This window comes from Lissotriton vulgaris, chromosome 8, assembly GCF_964263255.1.
Source record: "Lissotriton vulgaris chromosome 8, aLisVul1.2, whole genome shotgun sequence".
NCBI lineage: Eukaryota > Metazoa > Chordata > Amphibia > Caudata > Salamandridae > Lissotriton > Lissotriton vulgaris.
Window position 1 is genome coordinate 1,528,309,884 of NC_141696.1, and position 26,318 is coordinate 1,528,336,201.

A 26,318-nucleotide genomic window follows, 5' to 3' on the forward strand; every position below is an offset into this window, starting at 1 on the left:
TAGCACTATATTACCCAGATATATTTGGCATGAGTAGGTAAGCAATGTCATCTGACTACTGACATCTGTGTTCAAGGGGAAGTGGAAGGTAATGCAGACAAAAGTTTACTTTACAAAAAATCATGAAATGGGAAATATTCATTGTCAAACCTGAAGATAAGAGAGGTGGAAGCAAGTTTAGAAGGAGGACATAAAGCAAAGTCTATGTTAAATTGATTGTGTTGTAGATCAGTTGGAAAAAATTTGACGAATAGAGAAAAAGTACTACAGCTGATTCCAAGACCTACTTTGTTAGAAACAAGGAACCTCTCAACTGTGCCGAAACCTGGGATTGAACCAGGGACCTTTAGATCTTCAGTCTAACGCTCTCCCAACTGAGCTATTTCGGCCTTCTGATAGATGGGGTCTTCATACTTTAATTTGAACCATTTAACAAAATAGATGCAGGACCTGGATTTTTAACATCATATGGTAGAGATATGTTTTAAGGAGTCCTGTATCATTCCCCAGTTAACTGGTGCAATGGGTAAATAGCATTTTTGGGATCCAGGTTAGGTAGTTGTTTTTTTAACTCTGAATGGACTAGCACTATATTACCCAGATATATTTGGCATGAGTAGGTAAGCAATGTCATCTGACTACTGACATCTGTGTTCAAGGGGAAGTGGAATGGGATGCAGACAAGAGTTTACTTTACAAAAAAGGACTAAATGGGAAACATTCATAGTCAAACCTGAAGGCAAGATAGGAGGAAGAAAGTTTAAAAGGAGGACAGAAAGCAAAGTCTATGTTGAATTGATCATTTTGTAGATCAGCTGATAAAAATGTTGATAGAGAAAAAAGTACTACAGCTGATTCCAAGACCTATTTTGTTAGAAACAAGGAACCTCTCAACTGTTCCGAAACCCAGAATTGAACCAGGGACCTTTAGATCTTCAGTCTAACGCTCTCCCAACTGAGCTATTTCGGCCTACTTATACCCCTGGTCTTCATACTTTAATTTAAACCATTTAACGAAATAGATGCAGGACCTGGATTTTTAACCTCATATGGTAGAGATATGTTTTAAGGAGTCCTGTATCATTCCGCAATTAACTGGTGCAATGGGTAAATAATATTTTTGGGATCCAGGTTAGGTCATTTTTTTTTTTAACTCCGAATGGACTAGCACTATATTACCCAGACGTATTTGGCATGAGTAGGTAAGCAATGTCATCTGACTACTGACATCTGTGTTCAAGGGGAAGTGGAAGGTAATGCAGACAAGAGTTTACTTTACAAAAAAGCATGAAATGGGATATATTCATTGTCAAACCAGAAGGTAAGAGAGGTGGAAGCAAGTTTAGAAGGAGGACATAAAGCAAAGTCTATGTTAAATTGATTGTGCTGTAGATCAGTTGGAAAACTTTGATGAATAGAGAAAAAGTACTACAGCTGATTCCAGGACCTATTTTGTTAGAAGCAAGGAACCTCTCAACTGTGCCGAAAGCCGGGATTGAACCAGGAACCTTTAGATCTTCAGTCTAACGCTCTCCAAACTGAACTATTTTGGCCTTCTGAGAGTTGGGGTCTTCATACTTTAATTTGAACCATTTAACAAAATAGATGCAGGACCTGGATTTTAACCTCATATGGGAGAGATATGTTTTAAGGAGTCCTGTATCATTCCGCAGTTAACTGGTGCAATGGGTAAATAGCATTTTTGGGATCCAGGTTAGGTAGTTGTTTTTTTAACTCTGAATGGACTGGCACTATATTACCCAGATATATTTGGCATGAGTAGGTAAGCAATGTCATCTGACTACTGACATCTGTGTTCAAGAGGAAGTGGAATGTGATGCAGACAAGAGTTTACTTTACAAAAAAGGACGAAATGGGAAACATTCATAGTCAAACCTGAAGGCAAGATAGGTGGAAGAAAGTTTAAAAGGAGGACAGAAAGCAACGTCTATGTTGAATTGATCATTTTGTAGATCAGTTGATAAAAATGTTGATAGAGAAAAAAGTACTACAGCTGATTACAAGACTTACTTTGTGAGAAACAAGAAACCTCTCAACATTGCCGAAAACCGGGATTGAACCAGGGACCTTTAGATATTCAGTCTAACGCTCTCCCAACTGAGCTATTTCAGCCTGCTGTTAGCTGTAATCTTCATACTTTGATTTTAACCATTTAACTAAATAGATGCATGACCTGGATATTTGACCTTATATGTTAGAGATATGTTTTAAGGAGTCCTTTATCATTCAGCAATTAACTGGTGCAATGGGTAAATAATATTTTTGGGATCCAGGTTAGGTCATTTTTTTTTAACTCCGAATGGACTATCACTATATTACCCAGACGTATTTGGCATGAGTAGGTAAGCAATGTCATCTGACTACTGACATCTGCATCTGTGTTCAAGGGGAAGTGGAAGGTAATGCAGACAAGAGTTTACTTTACAAAAAAGCATGAAATGGGAAATATTCATTGTCAAACCTGAAGCTAAGAGAGGTGGAAGCAAGTTTAGAAGGAGGACATAAAGCAAAGTCTATGTTAAATTGATTGTGTTGTAGATCAGTTGGAAAAAACTTGATGAATAGAGAAAAAGTACTACAGCTGATTCCAAGACCTATTTTGTTAGAATCAAGAAACCTCTCATCTGTGCCGAAACCCGGGATCGAACCAGGGACCTTTAGATCTTCTGTCTAACGCTCTCCCAACTGACCTATTTCAGCCTTCTGATAGCTGGAGTCTTCATACTTTAATTTGAACCATTTAACAAAATAGATGCAGGACCTGGATTTTTAACCTCATATGGTAGAGATATGTTTTAAGGAGTCCTGTATCATTCCGCAGTTAACTGGTGCAATGGGTAAATAGCATTTTTGGGATCCAGGTTAGGTAGTTGTTTTTTTAACTCTGAATGGACTAGCACTATATCACCCAGATATATTTGGCATGAGTAGGTAAGCAATGTCATCTGACTACTGACATCTGTGTTCAAGGGGAAGTGGAATGTGATGCAGACAAGAGTTTACTTTACAAAAAAGGACGAAATGGGAAACATTCATAGTCAAACCTGAAGGCAAGATAGGTGGAAGAAAGTTTAAAAGGAGGACAGAAAGCAAAGTATATGTTGAATTGATCATTTTGTAGATCAGTTGATAAAAATGTTGATAGAGAAAAAAGTACTACAGCTGATTCCAATACCTATTTTGTTAAAAGCAAGGAACCTCTCAACTCTGCCGAAACCCGGGATTGAACCAGGGACCTTTAGATCTTCAGTCTAATGCTCTCCTAACTGAGCTATTTCGGACTGCTTATATCTGTAGTCTTCACACTTTAATTTAAACCATTTAACAAAATAGATGCAGGACCTGGATTTTTAACCTCATATGGTAGAGATATGTTTTAAGGAGTCCTGTATCATTCCGCAATTAACTGGTGCAATGGGTAAATAGCATTTTTGGGATCCAGGTTAGGTAGTTGTTTTTTTAACGTTGAATGGACTAGCACTATATTACCCAGATATATTTGGCATGAGTAGGTAAGCAATGTCATCTGACTACTGACATCTGTGTTCAAGGGGAAGTGGAAGGTAATGCAGACAAGAGTTTACTTTACAAAAAAGCATGAAATGGGAAATATTCATTGTCAAACCTGAAGGTAAGAGAGGTGGAAGCAAGTTTAGAAGGAGGACAGAAAGCAAAGTCTATGTTAAATTGATTGTGTTGTAGATCAGTTGGAAAAAATTTGATGAATAGAGAAAAAGTACTACAGCTGATTCCAAGACCTATTCTGTTAGAAGCAAGTAACCTCTCAACTGTGCCAAAACCCGGGATTGAACCAGGGACCTTTAGATCTTCAGTCTAACGCTCTCCCAACGAGCTATTTTGGCCTTCTGATAACTGGAGTCTTCATACTTTAATTTGAACCATTTAACAAAATAGATGCAGGACCTGGATTTTTAACCTCATATGGTAGAGATATGTTTTAAGGAGTCCTGTATAATTCCCCAGTTAACTGGTGCAATGGGTAAATAGCATTTTTGGGATCCAGGTTAGGTAGTTGTTTTTTTAACTCTGAATGGACTAGCACTATATTACCCAGATATATTTGGCATGAGTAGGTAAGCAATGTCATCTGACTACTGACATCTGTGTTCAAGGGGAAGTGGAAGGTAATGCAGACAAAAGTTTACTTTACAAAAAATCATGAAATGGGAAATATTCATTGTCAAACCTGAAGATAAGAGAGGTGGAAGCAAGTTTAGAAGGAGGACATAAAGCAAAGTCTATGTTAAATTGATTGTGTTGTAGATCAGTTGGAAAAAATTTGACGAATAGAGAAAAAGTACTACAGCTGATTCCAAGACCTACTTTGTTAGAAACAAGGAACCTCTCAACTGTGCCGAAACCTGGGATTGAACCAGGGACCTTTAGATCTTCAGTCTAACGCTCTCCCAACTGAGCTATTTCGGCCTTCTGATAGATGGGGTCTTCATACTTTAATTTGAACCATTTAACAAAATAGATGCAGGACCTGGATTTTTAACATCATATGGTAGAGATATGTTTTAAGGAGTCCTGTATCATTCCCCAGTTAACTGGTGCAATGGGTAAATAGCATTTTTGGGATCCAGGTTAGGTAGTTGTTTTTTTAACTCTGAATGGACTAGCACTATATTACCCAGATATATTTGGCATGAGTAGGTAAGCAATGTCATCTGACTACTGACATCTGTGTTCAAGGGGAAGTGGAATGGGATGCAGACAAGAGTTTACTTTACAAAAAAGGACTAAATGGGAAACATTCATAGTCAAACCTGAAGGCAAGATAGGAGGAAGAAAGTTTAAAAGGAGGACAGAAAGCAAAGTCTATGTTGAATTGATCATTTTGTAGATCAGCTGATAAAAATGTTGATAGAGAAAAAAGTACTACAGCTGATTCCAAGATCTATTTTGTTAGAAACAAGGAACCTCTCAACTGTTCCGAAACCCAGAATTGAACCAGGGACCTTTAGATCTTCAGTCTAACGCTCTCCCAACTGAGCTATTTCGGCCTACTTATACCCCTGGTCTTCATACTTTAATTTAAACCATTTAACGAAATAGATGCAGGACCTGGATTTTTAACCTCATATGGTAGAGATATGTTTTAAGGAGTCCTGTATCATTCCGCAATTAACTGGTGCAATGGGTAAATAATATTTTTGGGATCCAGGTTAGGTCATTTTTTTTTTTAACTCCGAATGGACTAGCACTATATTACCCAGACGTATTTGGCATGAGTAGGTAAGCAATGTCATCTGACTACTGACATCTGCATCTGTGTTCAAGGGGAAGTGGAAGGTAATGCAGACAAGAGTTTACTTTACAAAAAAGCATGAAATGGTTAATATTCATTGTCAAACCTGAAGGTAAGAGAGGTGGAAGCAGGTTTAGAAGGAGGACATAAAGCAAAGTCTATGTTAAATTGATTGTGTTGTAGATCAGTTGGAAAAAATTTGATGAATAGAGAAAAAGTACTACAGCTGATTCCAAGACCTATATTTGTTTGAAGCAAGGAACCTCTCATCTGTGCCGAAACCCAGGATTGAACCAGGGACCTTTAGATCTTCAGTCTAACGCTCTCCCAACTGAGCTATTTCGGCCTTCTGATAGCTGCGGTCTTCATACTTTAATTTGAACCATTTAACAAAATAGATGCAGGACCTGGATTTTTAACCTCATATGGTAGAGATATGTTTTAAGGAGTCCTGTATCATTCCGCAGTTAACTGGTGCAATGGGTAAATAGCATTTTTGGGATCCAGGTTAGGTAGTTGTTTTTTTTAACTCTGAATGGACTAGCACTATATTACCCAGATATATTTGGCATGAGTAGGTAAGCAATGTCATCTGACTGCTGACATCTGTGTTCAAGGGGAAGTGGAATGTGATGCAGACAAGAGTTTACTTTACAAAAAAGGACGAAATGGGAAACATTCATAGTCAAACCTGAAGGCAAGATAGGTGGAAGAAAGTTTAAAAGGAGGACAGAAAGCAAAGTCTATGTTGAATTGATAATTTTGTAGATCAGTTGATAAAAATGTTGATAGAGAAAAAAGTACTACAGCTGATTCCAAGACCTATTTTGTTAGAAGCAAGGAACCTCTCAACTGTGCCGAAACCCGGGATTGAATCAGGGGCCTTTATATCTTCAGTCTAACGCTCTCCCAACTGAGCTATTTCGGCCTACTTATATTTGTGGTCTTCATACTTTAATTTAAACCATTTAACAAAATAGATGCAGGACCTGGATTTTTAACCTCATATGGTAGAGATATGTTTTAAGGAGTCCTGTATCATTCCGCAATTAACTGGTGCAATGGGTAAATAGCATTTTTGGGATCCAGGTTAGGTAGTTGTTTTTTTAACTCTGAATGGACTAGCACTATATTACCCAGATATATTTGGCATGAGTAGGTAAGCAATGTCATCTGACTACTGACATCTGTGTTCAAGGGGAAGCGGAAGGTAATGCAGACAAGAGTTTACTTTACAAAAAAGCATGAAATGGGAAATATTCATTGTCAAACCTGAAGGTAAGAGAGGTGGAAGCAAGTTTAGAAGGAGGACATAAAGCAAAGTCTATGTTAAATTGATTGTGTTGTAGATCAGTTGGAAAAAATTTGATGAATAGAGAAAAAGTACTACAGCTGATTCCAAGACCTATTTTGTTAGAAGCAAGGACCCTCTCAAATGTGCCGAAACCTGGGATTGAACCAGGGACCTTTAGATCTTCAGTCTAACGCTCTCCCAACTGAGCTATTTCGGCCTTCTGATAGCTGGGTCTTCATACTTTAATTTGAACCATTTAACAAAATAGATGCAGGACCTGGATTTTTAACCTCATATGGTAGAGATATGTTTTAAGGAGTCCTGTATCATTCCCCAGTTAACTGGTGCAATGGGTAAATAGCATTTTTGGGATCCAGGTTAGGTAGTTGTTTTTTTAACTCTGAATGGACTAGCACTATATTACCCAGATATATTTGGCATGAGTAGGTAAGCAATGTCATCTGACTACTGACATCTGTGTTCAAGGGGAAGTGGAATGTGATGCAGACAAGAGTTTACTTTACAAAAAAGCATGAAATGGGAAATATTCATTGTCAAACCTGAAGGTAAGAGAAGTCGAAGCAAGTTTAGAAGGAGGACATAAAGCAAAGTCTATGTTAAATTGATTGTGTTGTAGATCAGTTGGAAAAAATTTGATGAATAGAGAAAAAGTAGTACAGCTGATTCCAAGACCTATTTTGTTAGAAGCAAGGAACCTCTCAACTGTGCCGAAACCCGGGATTGAATGAAGGACCTTTAGATTTTCAATCTAACGCTCTCCCAACTGAGCTATTTCGGCCTGCTTATATTTGTGGTCTTCATACTTTAATTTAAACCATTTAACAAAATAGATGCAGGACCTAGATATTTAACCGCATATCGTAGAGATATGTTTTAAGGACTCCTGTATCATTCCTCAATTAACTGGTGCAATGGGTAAATAGAATTTTTGGGATCCAGGTTAGGTAGTTGTTTTTTTAACTCTGAATGGACTAGCACTATATTACCCAGATATATTTGGCATGATTTGGTAAGCAATGTCATCTGACTACTGACATCTGTGTTCAAGATGAAGTGGAAGGTAATGCAGACAAGAGTTTACTTTACAAAAAAGCATAAAATGGGAAATATTCATTGTCAAACCTGAAGGTAAGAGAAGTCGAAGCAAGTTTAGAAGGAGGACATGAAGCAAAGTCTATGTTAAATTGATTGTGTTGTAGATCAGTTGGAAAAAATTTGATGAATAGAGAAAAAGTAGTACAGCTGATTCCAAGACCTATTTTGTTAGAAGCAAGGAACCTCTCAACTGTGCCGAAACCTGGGATTGAACCAGGGACCTTTAGATCTTCAGTCTAACACTCTCCCAACTGAGCTATTTCGGCCTTCTGATAGCTGGGGTTTTCATACTTTAATTTGAACCATTTAACAAAATAGATGCAGGACCTGGATTTTTAACCTCATATGGTAGAGATATGTTTTAAGGAGTCCTGTATCATTCCCCAGTTAACTGGTGCAATGGGTAAATAGCATTTTTGGGATCCAGGTTAGGTAGTTGTTTTTTTAACTCTGAATGGACTAGCACTATATTACCCAGATATATTTGGCATGAGTAGGTAAGCAATGTCATCTGACTACTGACATCTGTGTTCAAGGGGAAGTGGAATGTGATGCAGACAAGAGTTTACTTTACAAAAAAGCATGAAATGGGAAATATTCATTGTCAAACCTGAAGGTAAGAGAGGTGGAAGCAAGTTTAGAAGGAGGACATAAAGCAAAGTCTATGTTAAATTGATTGTGTTGTAGATCAGTTGGAAAAAATTTGATGAATAGAGAAAAAGTACTACAGCTGATTCCAAGACCTATTTTGTTAGAAGCAAGGAACCTCTCAACTGTGCCGAAACCCAGGATTGAACAAGGGACCTTTAGATCTTCAGTGTGACGCTCTCCCAACTGAGCTATTTCGGCCTGCTTATAGATGTGGTCTTCATACTTTAATTTAAACCATTTAACAAAATAGATGCAGGACCTGGATTTTTAACCTCATATGGTAGAGATATGTTTTAAGGAGTCCTGTATCATTCCGCAATTAACTGGTACAATGGGTAAATAGCATTTTTTTGATCCAGGTTAGGTAGTTGTTTTTTTAACTCTGAATGGACTAGCACTATATTATCCAGATATATTTGGCATGAGTAGGTAAGCAATGTCATCTGACTACTGACATCTGTGTTCAAGGGGAAGTGGAAGGTAATGCAGACAAGAGTTTACTTTACAAAAAAGCATGAAATGGGAAATATTCATTGTCAAACCTGAAGGTAAGAGAGATGGAAGCAAGTTTAGAAGGAGGACATAAAGCAAAGTCTATGTTAAATTGATTGTGTTGTAGATCAGTTGGAAAAAATTTGATGAATAGAGAAAAAGTACTACAGCTGATTCCAAGACCTATTTTGTTAGAAGCAAGGAACCTCTCAACTGTGCCGAAACCCGGGATTGAACAAGGGACCTTTAGATCTTCAGTGTGACGCTCTCCCAACTGAGCTATTTCGGCCTGCTTATAGATGTGGTCTTCATACTTTAATTTAAACCATTTAACAAAATAGATGCAGGACCTGGATTTTTAACCTCATATGGTAGAGATATGTTTTAAGGAGTCCTGTATCATTCCGCAATTAACTGGTGCAATGGGTAAATAGCATTTTTTGGATCCAGGTTAGGTAGTTGTTTTTTTAACTGTGAATGGACTAACACTATATTACCCAGATATATTTGGCATGAGTAGGTAAGCAATGTCATCTGACTACTGACATCCGTGTTCAAGGGGAAGTGGAAGCTAATGCAGACAAGAGTTTACTTTACAAAAAAGCATGAAATGGGAAATATTCATTGTCAAACCTGAAGGTAAGAGAGGTGGAAGCAAGTTTAGAAGGAGGACATAAAGCAAAGTCTATGTTAAATTGATTGTGTTGTAGATCAGTTGGAAAAAATTTGATGAATAGAGAAAAAGTACTACAGCTGATTCCAAGACCTATTTTGTTAGAAGCAAGGAACCTCTCAACTGTGCCGAAACCCGGGATTGAAACAGGGACCTTTAGATCTTCAGTCTAACGCTCTCCCAACTGAGTTATTTCGGCCTTCTGATAGCTGTGGTCTTCATACTTCAATTTGAAACATTTAACAAAATAGATGCAGGACCTGGATTTTTAACCTCATATGGTAGAGATATGTTTTAAGGAGTCCTGTATCATTCCCCAGTTAACTGGTGCAATGGGTAAATAGCATTTTTGGGATCCAGGTTAGGTAGTTGTTTTTTTAACTCTGAATGGACTAGCATACACCCAGATATATTTGGCATGAGTAGGTAAGCAATGTCATCTGACTACTGACATCTGTGTTCAAGGGGAAGTGGAATGTGATGCAGACAAGAGTTTACTTTACAAAAAAGGACAAAATGGGAAACATTCATAGTCAAACCTGAAGGCAAGATAGGTGGAAGAAAGTTTAAAAGGAGGACAGAAAGCAAAGTCTATGTTGAATTGATCATTTTGTGGATCAGTTGATAAAAATGTTGATAGAGAAAAAAGTACTACAGCTGATTCCAAGACTTATTTTGTGAGAAGCAAGGAACCTCTCAACAGTGCCGAAACCCGGGATTAAACCAGGGACCTTTAGATCTTCAGTCTAACGGTCTCCCAACTGAGATTTTTCTGCCTCCTGCTAGCTGTAGTCTACATACTTTGATTTGAACCATTTAACAAAATAGATGCATGACCTGGATATTTGACCTTATAGGTTAGAGATATGTTTTAAGGAGTCCTGTATCATTCAGCAGTTAACTGGTGCAATGGGTAAATACTATTTTTGGGATCCAGGTTAGGTCATTTTTTTTTAACTCCGTATGGACTAGCACTATATTACCCAGACATATTTTGCCTGAGTTAGGTAAGCAATGTCATCTGACCACTGACATCTGTGTTCAAGGGGAAGTGGAAGGTAATGCAGACCAGAGTTTACTTTACAAAAAAGCATGACATGGGAAACATTCATAGTCAAACCTGAAGGCAAGAGAGTTGGAAGCAAGTCTAGAAGGAGGACAGAAAGCAAAGTCTATGTTAAATTGATTGTGTTGTAGATCAGTTAGAAAAAAAATGATGAATACAGAAAAAGGACAACAGCTGATTCTAAGACCTATTTTGTTAGAAGCAAGGAACCTCTCAACAGTGCCGAAACCCGGGATTGAACCAGGGACCTTTAGATCTTCAGTCTAACACTCTCCCAACTGAGCTATTTCGGCCTGCTGATATCTGTGGTCTTCATACTTTAATTTGAACCATTTAACAAAATAGATGCAGGACCTGGATTTTTAACCTCATATGGTAGTGATATGTTTTAAGGAGTCCAGTATCATTCCCCAGTTAACTGGTGCAATGGGTAAATAGCATTTTTGGGATCCAGGTTAGGTAGTTGTTTTTTTAACTCTGAATGGACTAGCACTATATTACCCAGATATATTTGGCATGAGTAGGTAAGCAATGTCATCTGACTACTGACATCTGTGTTCAAGGGGAAGTGGAATGTGATGCAGACAAGAGTTTACTTTACAAAAAAGGACGAAATGGGAAACATTCATAGTCAAACCTGAAGGCAAGATAGGTGGAAGAAAGTTTAAAAGGAGGACAGAAAGCAAAGTCTATGTTGAATTGATCATTTTGTAGATCAGTTCGATAAAAATGTTGATAGAGAAAAAGGTACTACAGCTGATTCCAAGACCTATTTTGTTAGAAGCAAGGAACCTCTCAACTGTGCCAAAACCCGGGATTGAAACAGGGACCTTTAGATCTTCAGTCTAACGCTCTCCCAACTGAGCTATTTCGGCCTGCTTATAGCTGTGGTCTTCATACTTTAATTTAAACCATTTAACAAAATAGATGCAGGACCTGGATTTTTAACCTCATATGGTAGAGATATGTTTTAAGGAGTCCTGTATCATTCCCCAGTTAACTGGTGCAATGGGTAAATAGCATTTTTGGGATCCAGGTTAGGTAGTTGTTTTTTTAACTCTGAATGGACTAGAACTATATTACCCAGATATATTTGGCATGAGTAGGTAAGCAATGTCATCTGACTACTGACATCTGTGTTCAAGCGGAAGTGGAATGTGATGCAGACAAGAGTTTACTTTACAAAAAAGGACGAAATGGGAAACATTCATAGTCAAACCTGAAGGCAAGATAGGTGGAAGAAAGTTTAAAAGGAGGACAGAAAGCAAAGTCTATCTTGAATTGATCATTTTGTAGATCAGTTGATAAAAATGTTGATAGAGAAAAAAGTACTACAGCTGATTCCAAGACCTATTTTGTTAGAAGCATGGAACCTCTCAACTGTGCCAAAACCCGGGATTGAAACAGGGACCTTTAGATCTTCAGTCTAACGCTCTCCCAACTGAGCTATTTCGGCCTGCTTATAGCTGTGGTCTTCATACTTTAATTTAAACCATTTAACAAAATAGATGCAGGACATGGATTTTTAACCTCATATGGTAGAGATATGTTTTAAGGAGTCCTGTATCATTCCGCAATTAACTGGTGCAATGGGTAAATAGCATTTTGGGGATCCAGGTTAGGTAGTTGTTTTTTTAACTCTGAATGGACTAGCACTATATTACCCAGATATATTTGGCATGAGTAGGTAAGCAATGTCATCTGACTACTGACATCTGTGTTCAAGGGGAAGTGGAAGGTAATGCAGACAAGAGTTTACTTTACAAAAAAGCATGAAATGGGAAATATTCATTGTCAAACCTGAAGGTAAGAGAGGTGGAAGCAAGTTTAGAAGGAGGACATAAAACAAAGTCTATGTTAAATTGATTGTGTTGTAGATCAGTTGGAAAAAATTTGATGAATAGAGAAAAAGTACTACAGCTGATTCCAAGACCTATTTTGTTAGAAGCAAGGAACCTCTCAACTGTGCCAAAACCCAGGATTGAACCAGGGACCTTTAGATCTTCAGTCGAACGCTCTCCCAACTGAGCTATTTCGGCCTTCTGATAGCTGGGGTCTTCATACTTTAATTTGAACCATTTAACAAAATAGATGCAGGACTTGGATTTTTAACCTCATATGGTAGAGATATGTTTTAAGGAGTCCTGTATCATTCCGCAGTTAACTGGTGCAATGGGTAAATAGCATTTTTGGGATCCAGGTTAGGTAGTTGTTTTTTTAACTCTGAATGGACTAGCACCATATTACCCAGATATATTTGGCATGAGTAGGTAAGCAATGTCATCTGACTACTGACATCTGTGTTCAAGGGGAAGTGGAATGTGATGCAGACAAGAGTTTACTTTACAAAAAAGGACGAAATGGGAAACATTCATAGTCAAACCTGAAGGCAAGATAGGTGGAATTAAGTTTAAAAGGAGGACAGAAAGCAAAGTCTATGTTGAATTGATCATTTTGTAGATCAGTTGATAAAAATGTTCATAGACAAAAAAGTACTACAGCTGATTCCAAGACCTATTTTGTTAGAAGCAAGGAACCTCTCAACTGTGCCGAAACCCGGGATTGAACCAGGGACCTTTAGATCTTCAGTCTAACGCTCTCCCAACTTAGCTATTTCGGCCTGCTTATAGCTGTGGTCTTCATACTTTAATTTAAACCATTTAACAAAATAGATGCAGGACCTGGATTTTTAACCTCATATGGTAGAGATATGTTTTACCGAGTCCTGTATCATTCCGCAATTAACTGGTGCAATGGGTAAATAGCATTTTTGGGATCCAGGTTAGGTAGTTGTTTTTTAACTCTGAATGGACTAGCACTATATTACCCAGATATATTTGGCATGAGTAGGTAAGCAATGTCATCTGACTACTGACATCTGTGTTCAAGGGGAAGTGGAAGGTAATGCAGACAAGAGTTTACTTTACAAAAAAGCATGAAATGGGAAATATTCATTGTCAAACCTGAAGGTAAGAGAGGTGGAAGCAAGTTTAGAAGGAGGACATAAAGCAAAGTCTATGTTAAATTGATTATGTTGTAGATCAGTTGGAAACAATTTGATGAATAGAGAAAAAGTACTACAGCTGATTCCAAGACGTATTTTGTTAGAAGCAAGGAACCTCTAAACTGTGCTGAAACCCGGGATTGAACCAGGGACCTTTAGATCTTCAGTCTAAGGCTCTCCCAACTGAGCTATTTCTGCCTTCTGATATCTGGGGTCTTCATACTTTAATTTGAACCATTTAACAAAATAGATGCAGGACCTGGATTTTTAACCTCATATGGTAGAGATATGTTTTAAGGAGTCCTGTATCATTCCCCAGTTAACTGGTGCAATGGGTAAATAGCATTTTTGGGATCCAGGTTAGGTAGTTGTTTTTTAAACTCTGAATGGACTAGAACTATATTACCCAGATATATTTGGCATGAGTAGGTAAGCAATGTCATCTGACTACTGACATCTGTGTTCAAGCGGAAGTGGAATGTGATGCAGACAAGAGTTTACTTTACAAAAAAGGACGAAATGGGAAACATTCATGGTCAAACCTGAAGGCAAGATAGGTGGAAGAAAGTTTAAAAGGAGGACAGAAAGCAAAGTCTATCTTGAATTGATCATTTTGTAGATCAGTTGATAAAAATGTTGATAGAGAAAAAAGTACTACAGCTGATTCCAAGACCTATTTTGTTAGAAGCATGGAACCTCTCAACTGTGCCGAAACCCGGGTTTGAAACAGGGACCTTTAAATCTTCAGTCTAACGCTCTCCCAACTGAGCTATTTTGGCCTGCTTATAGCTGTGGTCTTCATACTTTAATTTAAACCATTTAACAAAATAGATGCAGGACCTGGATTTTTAACCTCATATGATAGAGATATGTTTTAAGGAGTCCTGTATCATTCCGCAATTAACTGGTGCAATGGGTAAATAGCATTTTGGGGATCCAGGTTAGGTAGTTGTTTTTTTAACTCTGAATGGACTAGCACTATATTACCCAGATATATTTGGCATGAGTAGGTAAGCAATGTCATCTGACTACTGACATCTGTGTTCAAGGGGAAGTGGAAGGTAATGCAGACAAGAGTTTACTTTACAAAAAAACATGAAATGGGAAATATTCATTGTCAAACCTGAAGGTAAGAGAGGTGGAAGCAAGTTTAGAAGGAGGACATAAAGCAAAGTCTATGTTAAATTGATTGTGTTGTAGATCAGTTGGAAAAAATTTGATGAATAGAGAAAAAGTACTACAGCTGATTCCAAGACCTATTTTGTTAGAAGCAAGGAACCTCTCAACTGGGCCAAAACCCAGGATTGAACCAGGGACCTTTAGATCTTCAGTCTAACGCTCTCCCAACTGAGCTATTTCGGCCTTCTGATAGCTGGGGTCTTCATACTTTAATTTGAACCATTTAACAAAATAGATGCAGGACTTGGATTTTTAACCTCATATGGTAGAGATATGTTTTAAGGAGTCCTGTATCATTCCGCAGTTAACTGGTGCAATGGGTAAATAGCATTTTTGGGATCCAGGTTAGGTAGTTGTTTTTTTAACTCTGAATGGACTAGCACCATATTACCCAGATATATTTGGCATGAGTAGGTAAGCAATGTCATCTGACTACTGACATCTGTGTTCAAGGGGAAGTGGAATGTGATGCAGACAAGAGTTTACTTTACAAAAAAGGACGAAATGGGAAACATTCATAGTCAAACCTGAAGGCAAGATAGGTGGAAGAAAGTTTAAAAGGAGGACTGAAAGCAAAGTCTATGTTGAATTGATCATTTTGTAGATCAGTTGATAAAAATGTTGATAGAGAAAAAAGTACTACAGCTGATTGCAAGACTTACTTTGTGAGAAACAAGAAACCTCTCAACATTGCCGAAAACCGGGATTGAACGAGGGACCTTTAGATATTCAGTCTAACTCTCTCCCAACTGAGCTATTTCGGCCTTCTGATAGCTGGGGTCTTCATACTTTAATTTGAACCATTTAACAAAATAGATGCAGGACCTGGATTTTTAACCTTATATGGTAGAGATATGTTTTAAGGAGTCCTGTATCATTCCGCAGTTAACTGGTGCAATGGGTAAATAGCATTTTTGGGATCCAGGTTAGGTAGTTGTTTTTTAACTCTGAATGGACTAGCACTATATTACCCAGATATATTTGGCATTAGTAGGTAAGCAATGTAATCTGACTACTGACATCTGTGTTCAAGGGGAAGTGGAATGCGATGCAGACAAGACTTTACTTTACAAAAAAGGACGAAATGGGAAACATTCATAGTCAAACCTGAAGGCAAGATAGGTGGAAGAAAGTTTAAAAGGAGGACAGAAAGCAACGTATATGTTGAATTGATCATTTTGTAGGTCAGTTGATAAAAATGTTGATAGAGAAAAAGTACTACAGCTGATTACAAGACTTACTTTGTGAGAAACAAGAAACCTCTCAACATTGCCGAAAACCGGGATTGAACCAGGGACCTTTAGATATTCAGTCTAACGCTCTCCCAACTGAGCTATTTCGGCCTGCTGCTAGCTGTAGTCTTATTACTTTGATTTGAACCATTTAACTAAATAGATGCATGACCTGGATATTTGACCTTATATGTAAGAGATATGTTTTAAGGAGTCCTGTATCATTAAGCAGTTAACTGGTGCAATGGGTAAATAATATTTTTGGGATCCAGGTTAGGTCATTTTTTTTTTAACTCCGAATGGACTATCACTATATTACCCAGACGTATTTGGCATGAATAGGTAAGCAATGTCATCTGACTACTGACATCTGCATCTGTGTTCAAGGGGAAGTGGAGGGTAATGCAGACAAGAGTTTACTTTACAAAAAAGCATGAAATGGTTAATATTCATTGTCAAACCTGAAGGTAAGAGAGGTGGAAGCAAGTTTAGAAGGAGGACATAAAGCAAAGTCTATGTTAAATTGATTGTGTTGTAGATCAGTTGGAAACAATTTGATGAATAGAGAAAAAGTACTACAGCTGATTCCAAGAGAAATTTTGTTAGAAGAAAGGAACCTCTCAACTGTGCCAAAACCCGGGATTGAACCAGGGACCTTTAGATCTTTGGTCTAACGCTCTCCCAACTGAGCTATTTCAGCCTTCTAATAGCTGGTGTCTTAATACTTTAATTTGAACCATTTAACAAAATAGATGCAGGACCTGGATTTTTAACCTCATATGGTAGAGATATGTTTTAAGGAGTCCTGTATCATTCCGCAATTAACTGGTACAATGGGTAAATAGCATTTTTTGGATCCAGGTTAGGTAGTTGTTTTTTTAACTCCGAATGGACTAGCACTATATTACCCAGACGTATTTGGCATGAGTAGGTAAGCAATGTCATATGACTACTGACATCTGTGTTCAAGGGGAAGTGGAAGGTAATGCAGACAAGAGTTTACTTTACAAAAAAGCATGAAATGGGAAATATTCATTGTCAAACCTGAAGGTAAGAGAGGTGGAAGCAAGTTTAGAAGGAGGACATAAAGCAAAGTCTATGTTAAATTGATTGTGTTGTAGATCAGTTGGAAAAAATTTGATGAATAGAGAAAAAGTACTACAGCTGATTCCAAGACCTATTTTGTTAGAAGCAAGGAACCTCTCAACTGTGCCGAAACCCAGGATTGAACCAGGGACCTTTAGATCTTCAGTCTAACGCTCTCCCAACTGAGCTATTTCGGCCTGCTTATAGCTGTGGTCTTCATACTTTAATTTAAACCATTTAACAAAATAGATGCAGGACCTGGATTTTTAACCTCATATGGTAGAGATATGTTTTAAGGAGTCCTGTATCATTCCGCAATTAACTGGTACAATGGGTAAATAGCATTTTTTTGATCCAGGTTAGGTAGTTGTTTTTTTAACTCTGAATGGACTAGCACTATATTATCCAGATATATTTGGCATGAGTAGGTAAGCAATGTCATCTGACTACTGACATCTGTGTTCAAGGGGAAGTGGAAGGTAATGCAGACAAGAGTTTACTTTACAAAAAAGCATGAAATGGGAAATATTCATTGTCAAACCTGAAGGTAAGAGAGATGGAAGCAAGTTTAGAAGGAGGACATAAAGCAAAGTCTATGTTAAATTGATTGTGTTGTAGATCAGTTGGAAAAAATTTGATGAATAGAGAAAAAGTACTACAGCTGATTCCAAGACCTATTTTGTTAGAAGCAAGGAACCTCTCAACTGTGCCGAAACCCGGGATTGAACAAGGGACCTTTAGATCTTCAGTGTGACGCTCTCCCAACTGAGCTATTTCGGCCTGCTTATAGATGTGGTCTTCATACTTTAATTTAAACCATTTAACAAAATAGATGCAGGACCTGGATTTTTAACCTCATATGGTAGAGATATGTTTTAAGGAGTCCTGTATCATTCCGCAATTAACTGGTGCAATGGGTAAATAGCATTTTTTGGATCCAGGTTAGGTAGTTGTTTTTTTAACTGTGAATGGACTAACACTATATTACCCAGATATATTTGGCATGAGTAGGTAAGCAATGTCATCTGACTACTGACATCCGTGTTCAAGGGGAAGTGGAAGCTAATGCAGACAAGAGTTTACTTTACAAAAAAGCATGAAATGGGAAATATTCATTGTCAAACCTGAAGGTAAGAGAGGTGGAAGCAAGTTTAGAAGGAGGACATAAAGCAAAGTCTATGTTAAATTGATTGTGTTGTAGATCAGTTGGAAAAAATTTGATGAATAGAGAAAAAGTACTACAGCTGATTCCAAGACCTATTTTGTTAGAAGCAAGGAACCTCTCAACTGTGCCGAAACCTGGGATTGAAACAGGGACCTTTAGATCTTCAGTCTAACGCTCTCCCAACTGAGTTATTTCGGCCTTCTGATAGCTGTGGTCTTCATACTTCAATTTGAAACATTTAACAAAATAGATGCAGGACCTGGATTTTTAACCTCATATGGTAGAGATATGTTTTAAGGAGTCCTGTATCATTCCCCAGTTAACTGGTGCAATGGGTAAATAGCATTTTTGGGATCCAGGTTAGGTAGTTGTTTTTTTAACTCTGAATGGACTAGCATACACCCAGATATATTTGGCATGAGTAGGTAAGCAATGTCATCTGACTACTGACATCTGTGTTCAAGGGGAAGTGGAATGTGATGCAGACAAGAGTTTACTTTACAAAAAAGGACAAAATGGGAAACATTCATAGTCAAACCTGAAGGCAAGATAGGTGGAAGAAAGTTTAAAAGGAGGACAGAAAGCAAAGTCTATGTTGAATTGATCATTTTGTGGATCAGTTGATAAAAATGTTGATAGAGAAAAAAGTACTACAGCTGATTCCAAGACTTATTTTGTGAGAAGCAAGGAACCTCTCAACAGTGCCGAAACCCGGGATTAAACCAGGGACCTTTAGATCTTCAGTCTAACGGTCTCCCAACTGAGATTTTTCTGCCTCCTGCTAGCTGTAGTCTACATACTTTGATTTGAACCATTTAACAAAATAGATGCATGACCTGGATATTTGACCTTATAGGTTAGAGATATGTTTTAAGGAGTCCTGTATCATTCAGCAGTTAACTGGTGCAATGGGTAAATACTATTTTTGGGATCCAGGTTAGGTCATTTTTTTTTAACTCCGTATGGACTAGCACTATATTACCCAGACATATTTTGCCTGAGTTAGGTAAGCAATGTCATCTGACCACTGACATCTGTGTTCAAGGGGAAGTGGAAGGTAATGCAGACCAGAGTTTACTTTACAAAAAAGCATGACATGGGAAACATTCATAGTCAAACCTGAAGGCAAGAGAGTTGGAAGCAAGTCTAGAAGGAGGACAGAAAGCAAAGTCTATGTTAAATTGATTGTGTTGTAGATCAGTTAGAAAAAAAATGATGAATACAGAAAAAGGACAACAGCTGATTCTAAGACCTATTTTGTTAGAAGCAAGGAACCTCTCAACAGTGCCGAAACCCGGGATTGAACCAGGGACCTTTAGATCTTCAGTCTAACACTCTCCCAACTGAGCTATTTCGGCCTGCTGATATCTGTGGTCTTCATACTTTAATTTGAACCATTTAACAAAATAGATGCAGGACCTGGATTTTTAACCTCATATGGTAGTGATATGTTTTAAGGAGTCCAGTATCATTCCCCAGTTAACTGGTGCAATGGGTAAATAGCATTTTTGGGATCCAGGTTAGGTAGTTGTTTTTTTAACTCTGAATGGACTAGCACTATATTACCCAGATATATTTGGCATGAGTAGGTAAGCAATGTCATCTGACTACTGACATCTGTGTTCAAGGGGAAGTGGAATGTGATGCAGACAAGAGTTTACTTTACAAAAAAGGACGAAATGGGAAACATTCATAGTCAAACCTGAAGGCAAGATAGGTGGAAGAAAGTTTAAAAGGAGGACAGAAAGCAAAGTCTATGTTGAATTGATCATTTTGTAGATCAGTTCGATAAAAATGTTGATAGAGAAAAAGGTACTACAGCTGATTCCAAGACCTATTTTGTTAGAAGCAAGGAACCTCTCAACTGTGCCAAAACCCGGGATTGAAACAGGGACCTTTAGATCTTCAGTCTAACGCTCTCCCAACTGAGCTATTTCAGCCTGCTTATAGCTGTGGTCTTCATACTTTAATTTAAACCATTTAACAAAATAGATGCAGGACCTGGATTTTTAACCTCATATGGTAGAGATATGTTTTAAGGAGTCCTGTATCATTCCCCAGTTAACTGGTGCAATGGGTAAATAGCATTTTTGGGATCCAGGTTAGGTAGTTGTTTTTTTAACTCTGAATGGACTAGAACTATATTACCCAGATATATTTGGCATGAGTAGGTAAGCAATGTCATCTGACTACTGACATCTGTGTTCAAGCGGAAGTGGAATGTGATGCAGACAAGAGTTTACTTTACAAAAAAGGACGAAATGGGAAACATTCATAGTCAAACCTGAAGGCAAGATAGGTGGAAGAAAGTTTAAAAGGAGGACAGAAAGCAAAGTCTATCTTGAATTGATCATTTTGTAGATCAGTTGATAAAAATGTTGATAGAGAAAAAAGTACTACAGCTGATTCCAAGACCTATTTTGTTAGAAGCATGGAACCTCTCAACTGTGCCAAAACCCGGGATTGAAACAGGGACCTTTAGATCTTCAGTCTAACGCTCTCCCAACTGAGCTATTTCGGCCTGCTTATAGCTGTGGTCTTCATACTTTAATTTAAACCATTTAACAAAATAGATGCAGGACATGGATTTTTAACCTCATATGGTAGAGATATGTTTTAAGGAGTCCTGTATCATTCCGCAATTAACTGGTGCAATGGGTAAATAGCATTTTGGGGATCCAGGTTAGGTAGTTGTTTTTTTAACTCTGAATGGACTAGCACTATATTACCCAGATATATTTGGCATGAGTAGGTAAGCAATGTCATCTGACTACTGACATCTGTGTTCAAGGGGAAGTGGAAGGTAATGCAGACAAGAGTTTACTTTACAAAAAAGCATGAAATGGGAAATATTCATTGTCAAACCTGAAGGTAAGAGAGGTGGAAGCAAGTTTAGAAGGAGGACATAAAACAAAGTCTATGTTAAATTGATTGTGTTGTAGATCAGTTGGAAAAAATTTGATGAATAGAGAAAAAGTACTACAGCTGATTCCAAGACCTATTTTGTTAGAAGCAAGGAACCTCTCAACTGTGCCGAAACCTGGGATTGCACCAGGGACCTTTAGATCTTCAGTCTAACGCTCTCCCAACTGAGCTATTTCGGCCTTCTGATAGATGGGGTCTTCATACTTTAATTTGAACCATTTAACAAAATAGATGCAGGACCTGGATTTTTAACATCATATGGTAGAGATATGTTTTAAGGAGTCCTGTATCATTCCCCAGTTAACTGGTGCAATGGGTAAATAGCATTTTTGGGATCCAGGTTAGGTAGTTGTTTTTTTAACTCTGAATGGACTAGCACTATATTACCCAGATATATTTGGCATGAGTAGGTAAGCAATGTCATCTGACTACTGACATCTGTGTTCAAGGGGAAGTGGAATGGGATGCAGACAAGAGTTTACTTTACAAAAAAGGACTAAATGGGAAACATTCATAGTCAAACCTGAAGGCAAGATAGGTGGAAGAAAGTTTAAAAGGAGGACAGAAAGCAACGTCTATGTTGAATTGATCATTTTGTAGATCAGTTGATAAAAATGTTGATAGAGAAAAAAGTACTACAGCTGATTCCAAGACCTATTTTGTTAGAAGCAATGAACCTCTCAACTGTGCCGAAACCCAGGATTAAACCAGGGACCTTTAGATCTTCAGTCTAACGGTCTCCCAACTGAGCTATTTCGTCCTGCTTAAAGCTGTGGTCTTCATACTTTAATTTAAACCATTTAACGAAATAGATGCAGGACCTGGATTTTTAACCTCATATGGTAGAGATATGTTTTAAGGAGTCCTGTATCATTCCGCAATTAACTGGTGCAATGGGTAAATAATATTTTTGGGATCCAGGTTAGGTCATTTTTTTTTTAACTCCGAATGGACTAGCACTATATTACCCAGACGTATTTGGCATGAGTAGGTAAGCAATGTCATCTGACTACTGACATCTGTGTTCAAGGGGAAGTGGAAGGTAATGCAGACAAGAGTTTACTTTACAGAAAAGCATGAAATGGGAAATATTCATTGTCAAACCTGAAGGTAAGAGAGGTGGAAGCAAGTTTAAAAGGAGGACATAAAGCAAAGTCTATGTTAAATTGATTGTGTTGTAGATCAGTTGGAAAACGTTGATGAATAGAGAAAAAGTACTACAGCTGATTCCAAGACCTATTTTGTTAGAAGCAAGGAACCTCTAAACTGTGCCGAAACCCGGGATTGAACCAGGGACCTTTAGATCTTCAGTCTAACGCTCTCCCAACTGAGCTATTTCGGCCTTCTGATAGCCGGGGTCTTCATACTTTAATTTGAACCATTTAACAAAATAGATGCAGGACCTGGATTTTTAACCTCATATGGTAGAGATATGTTTTAAGGAGTCCTGTATCATTCCGCAGTTAACTGGTGCAATGGGTAAATAGCATTTTTGGGATCCAGGTTAGGTAGTTGTTTTTTTAACTCTGAATGGACTAGCACTATATTACCCAGATATATTTGGCATGAGTAGGTAAGCAATGTAATCTGACTACTGACATCTGTGTTCAAGGGGAAGTGGAATGTGATGCAGACAAGAGTTTACTTTACAAAAAAGGACGAAATGGGAAACATTCATAGTCAAACCTGAAGGCAAGATAAGTGGAAGAAAGTTTAAAAGGAGGACAGAAAGCAACGTCTATGTTGAATTGATCATTTTGTAGATCAGTTGATAAAAATGTTGATAGAGAAAAAAGTACTACAGCTGATTGCAAGACTTACTTTGTGAGAAACAAGAAACCTCTCAACATTGCCGAAAACCGGGATTGAACGAGGGACCTTTAGATATTCAGTCTAACGCTCTCCCAACTGAGCTATTTCGGCCTGCTGCTAGCTGTAGTCTTCATACTTTGATTTTAACCATTTAACTAAATAGATGCATGACCTGGATATTTGACCTTATATGTTAGAGATATGTTTTAAGGTGTCCTGTATCATTCAGCAGTTAACTAGTGCAATGGGTAAATAATATTTTTGGGATCCAGGTTAGGTCATTTTTTTTTTAACTCCGAATGGACGATCACTATATTACCCAGACGTATTTGGCATGAGTAGGTAAGCAATGTCATCTGACTACTGACATCTGCATCTGTGTTCAAGGGGAAGTGGAAGGTAATGCAGACAAGAGTTTACTTTACAAAAAAGCATGAAATGGTTAATATTCATTGTCAAACCTGAAGGTAAGAGAGGTGGAAGCAGGTTTAGAAGGAGGACATAAAGCAAAGTCTATGTTAAATTGATTGTGTTGTAGATCAGTTGGAAAAAATTTGATGAATAGAGAAAAAGTACTACAGCTGATTCCAAGACCTATTTTGTTTGAAGCAAGGAACCTCTCATCTGTGCCGAAACCCAGGATTGAACCAGGGACCTTTAGATCTTCAGTCTAACGCTCTCCCAACTGAGCTATTTCGGCCTTCTGATAGCTGCGGTCTTCATACTTTAATTTGAACCATTTAACAAAATAGATGCAGGACCTGGATTTTTAACCTCATATGGTAGAGATATGTTTTAAGGAGTCCTGTATCATTCCGCAGTTAACTGGTGCAATGGGTAAATAGCATTTTTGGGATCCAGGTTAGGTAGTTGTTTTTTTTAACTCTGAATGGACTAGCACTATATTACCCAGATATATTTGGCATGAGTAGGTAAGCAATGTCATCTGACTGCTGACATCTGTGTTCAAGGGGAAGTGGAATGTGATGCAGACAAGAGTTTACTTTACAAAAAAGGACGAAATGGGAAACATTCATAGTCAAACCTGAAGGCAAGATAGGTGGAAGAAAGTTTAAAAGGAGGACAGAAAGCAAAGTCTATGTTGAATTGATAATTTTGTAGATCAGTTGATAAAAATGTTGATAGAGAAAAAAGTACTACAGCTGATTCCAAGACCTATTTTGTTAGAAGCAAGGAACCTCTCAACTGTGCCGAAACCCGGGATTGAATCAGGGGCCTTTATATCTTCAGTCTAACGCTCTCCCAACTGAGCTATTTCGGCCTACTTATATTTGTGGTCTTCATACTTTAATTTAAACCATTTAACAAAATAGATGCAGGACCTGGATTTTTAACCTCATATGGTAGAGATATGTTTTAAGGAGTCCTGTATCATTCCGCAATTAACTGGTGCAATGGGTAAATAGCATTTTTGGGATCCAGGTTAGGTAGTTGTTTTTTTAACTCTGAATGGACTAGCACTATATTACCCAGATATATTTGGCATGAGTAGGTAAGCAATGTCATCTGACTACTGACATCTGTGTTCAAGGGGAAGCGGAAGGTAATGCAGACAAGAGTTTACTTTACAAAAAAGCATGAAATGGGAAATATTCATTGTCAAACCTGAAGGTAAGAGAGGTGGAAGCAAGTTTAGAAGGAGGACATAAAGCAAAGTCTATGTTAAATTGATTGTGTTGTAGATCAGTTGGAAAAAATTTGATGAATAGAGAAAAAGTACTACAGCTGATTCCAAGACCTATTTTGTTAGAAGCAAGGAACCTCTCAAATGTGCCGAAACCTGGGATTGAACCAGGGACCTTTAGATCTTCAGTCTAACGCTCTCCCAACTGAGCTATTTCGGCCTTCTGATAGCTGGGTCTTCATACTTTAATTTGAACCATTTAACAAAATAGATGCAGGACCTGGATTTTTAACCTCATATGGTAGAGATATGTTTTAAGGAGTCCTGTATCATTCCCCAGTTAACTGGTGCAATGGGTAAATAGCATTTTTGGGATCCAGGTTAGGTAGTTGTTTTTTTAACTCTGAATGGACTAGCACTATATTACCCAGATATATTTGGCATGAGTAGGTAAGCAATGTCATCTGACTACTGACATCTGTGTTCAAGGGGAAGTGGAATGTGATGCAGACAAGAGTTTACTTTACAAAAAAGCATGAAATGGGAAATATTCATTGTCAAACCTGAAGGTAAGAGAAGTCGAAGCAAGTTTAGAAGGAGGACATAAAGCAAAGTCTATGTTAAATTGATTGTGTTGTAGATCAGTTGGAAAAAATTTGATGAATAGAGAAAAAGTAGTACAGCTGATTCCAAGACCTATTTTGTTAGAAGCAAGGAACCTCTCAACTGTGCCGAAACCCGGGATTGAATGAAGGACCTTTAGATTTTCAATCTAACGCTCTCCCAACTGAGCTATTTCGGCCTGCTTATATTTGTGGTCTTCATACTTTAATTTAAACCATTTAACAAAATAGATGCAGGACCTAGATATTTAACCGCATATGGTAGAGATATGTTTTAAGGACTCCTGTATCATTCCTCAATTAACTGGTGCAATGGGTAAATAGAATTTTTGGGATCCAGGTTAGGTAGTTGTTTTTTTAACTCTGAATGGACTAGCACTATATTACCCAGATATATTTGGCATGATTTGGTAAGCAATGTCATCTGACTACTGACATCTGTGTTCAAGATGAAGTGGAAGGTAATGCAGACAAGAGTTTACTTTACAAAAAAGCATAAAATGGGAAATATTCATTGTCAAACCTGAAGGTAAGAGAAGTCGAAGCAAGTTTAGAAGGAGGACATGAAGCAAAGTCTATGTTAAATTGATTGTGTTGTAGATCAGTTGGAAAAAATTTGATGAATAGAGAAAAAGTAGTACAGCTGATTCCAAGACCTATTTTGTTAGAAGCAAGGAACCTCTCAACTGTGCCGAAACCTGGGATTGAACCAGGGACCTTTAGATCTTCAGTCTAACACTCTCCCAACTGAGCTATTTCGGCCTTCTGATAGCTGGGGTTTTCATACTTTAATTTGAACCATTTAACAAAATAGATGCAGGACCTGGATTTTTAACCTCATATGGTAGAGATATGTTTTAAGGAGTCCTGTATCATTCCCCAGTTAACTGGTGCAATGGGTAAATAGCATTTTTGGGATCCAGGTTAGGTAGTTGTTTTTTTAACTCTGAATGGACTAGCACTATATTACCCAGATATATTTGGCATGAGTAGGTAAGCAATGTCATCTGACTACTGACATCTGTGTTCAAGGGGAAGTGGAATGTGATGCAGACAAGAGTT

The 26,318-nt window shown here is 37.9% G+C and overlaps 8 non-coding genes across 8 annotated transcripts; all 8 read right to left on the reverse strand.

Moving 5' to 3' along the window:
• Positions 1–316: 316 nt before the first annotated feature.
• TRNAF-GAA (transfer RNA phenylalanine (anticodon GAA)) lies at positions 317–389 on the reverse strand. Its single transcript has one exon. It is a non-coding gene; the product is annotated as a tRNA-Phe (tRNA).
• A 4,005-nt stretch (positions 390–4,394) lies between these two features.
• TRNAF-GAA (transfer RNA phenylalanine (anticodon GAA)) lies at positions 4,395–4,467 on the reverse strand. The gene has a single exon. It is a non-coding gene; the product is annotated as a tRNA-Phe (tRNA).
• A 2,264-nt stretch (positions 4,468–6,731) lies between these two features.
• TRNAF-GAA (transfer RNA phenylalanine (anticodon GAA)) lies at positions 6,732–6,804 on the reverse strand. The gene has a single exon. It is a non-coding gene; the product is annotated as a tRNA-Phe (tRNA).
• A 1,092-nt stretch (positions 6,805–7,896) lies between these two features.
• On the reverse strand, positions 7,897–7,969 carry TRNAF-GAA (transfer RNA phenylalanine (anticodon GAA)). The gene has a single exon. It is a non-coding gene; the product is annotated as a tRNA-Phe (tRNA).
• Positions 7,970–16,627: 8,658 nt separating this feature from the next.
• Positions 16,628–16,700, reverse strand: TRNAF-AAA (transfer RNA phenylalanine (anticodon AAA)). Its single transcript has one exon. It is a non-coding gene; the product is annotated as a tRNA-Phe (tRNA).
• A 5,745-nt stretch (positions 16,701–22,445) lies between these two features.
• On the reverse strand, positions 22,446–22,518 carry TRNAF-GAA (transfer RNA phenylalanine (anticodon GAA)). Its single transcript has one exon. It is a non-coding gene; the product is annotated as a tRNA-Phe (tRNA).
• A 2,262-nt stretch (positions 22,519–24,780) lies between these two features.
• On the reverse strand, positions 24,781–24,853 carry TRNAF-GAA (transfer RNA phenylalanine (anticodon GAA)). The gene has a single exon. It is a non-coding gene; the product is annotated as a tRNA-Phe (tRNA).
• Positions 24,854–25,945: 1,092 nt separating this feature from the next.
• TRNAF-GAA (transfer RNA phenylalanine (anticodon GAA)) lies at positions 25,946–26,018 on the reverse strand. Its single transcript has one exon. It is a non-coding gene; the product is annotated as a tRNA-Phe (tRNA).
• Positions 26,019–26,318: the final 300 nt, after the last annotated feature.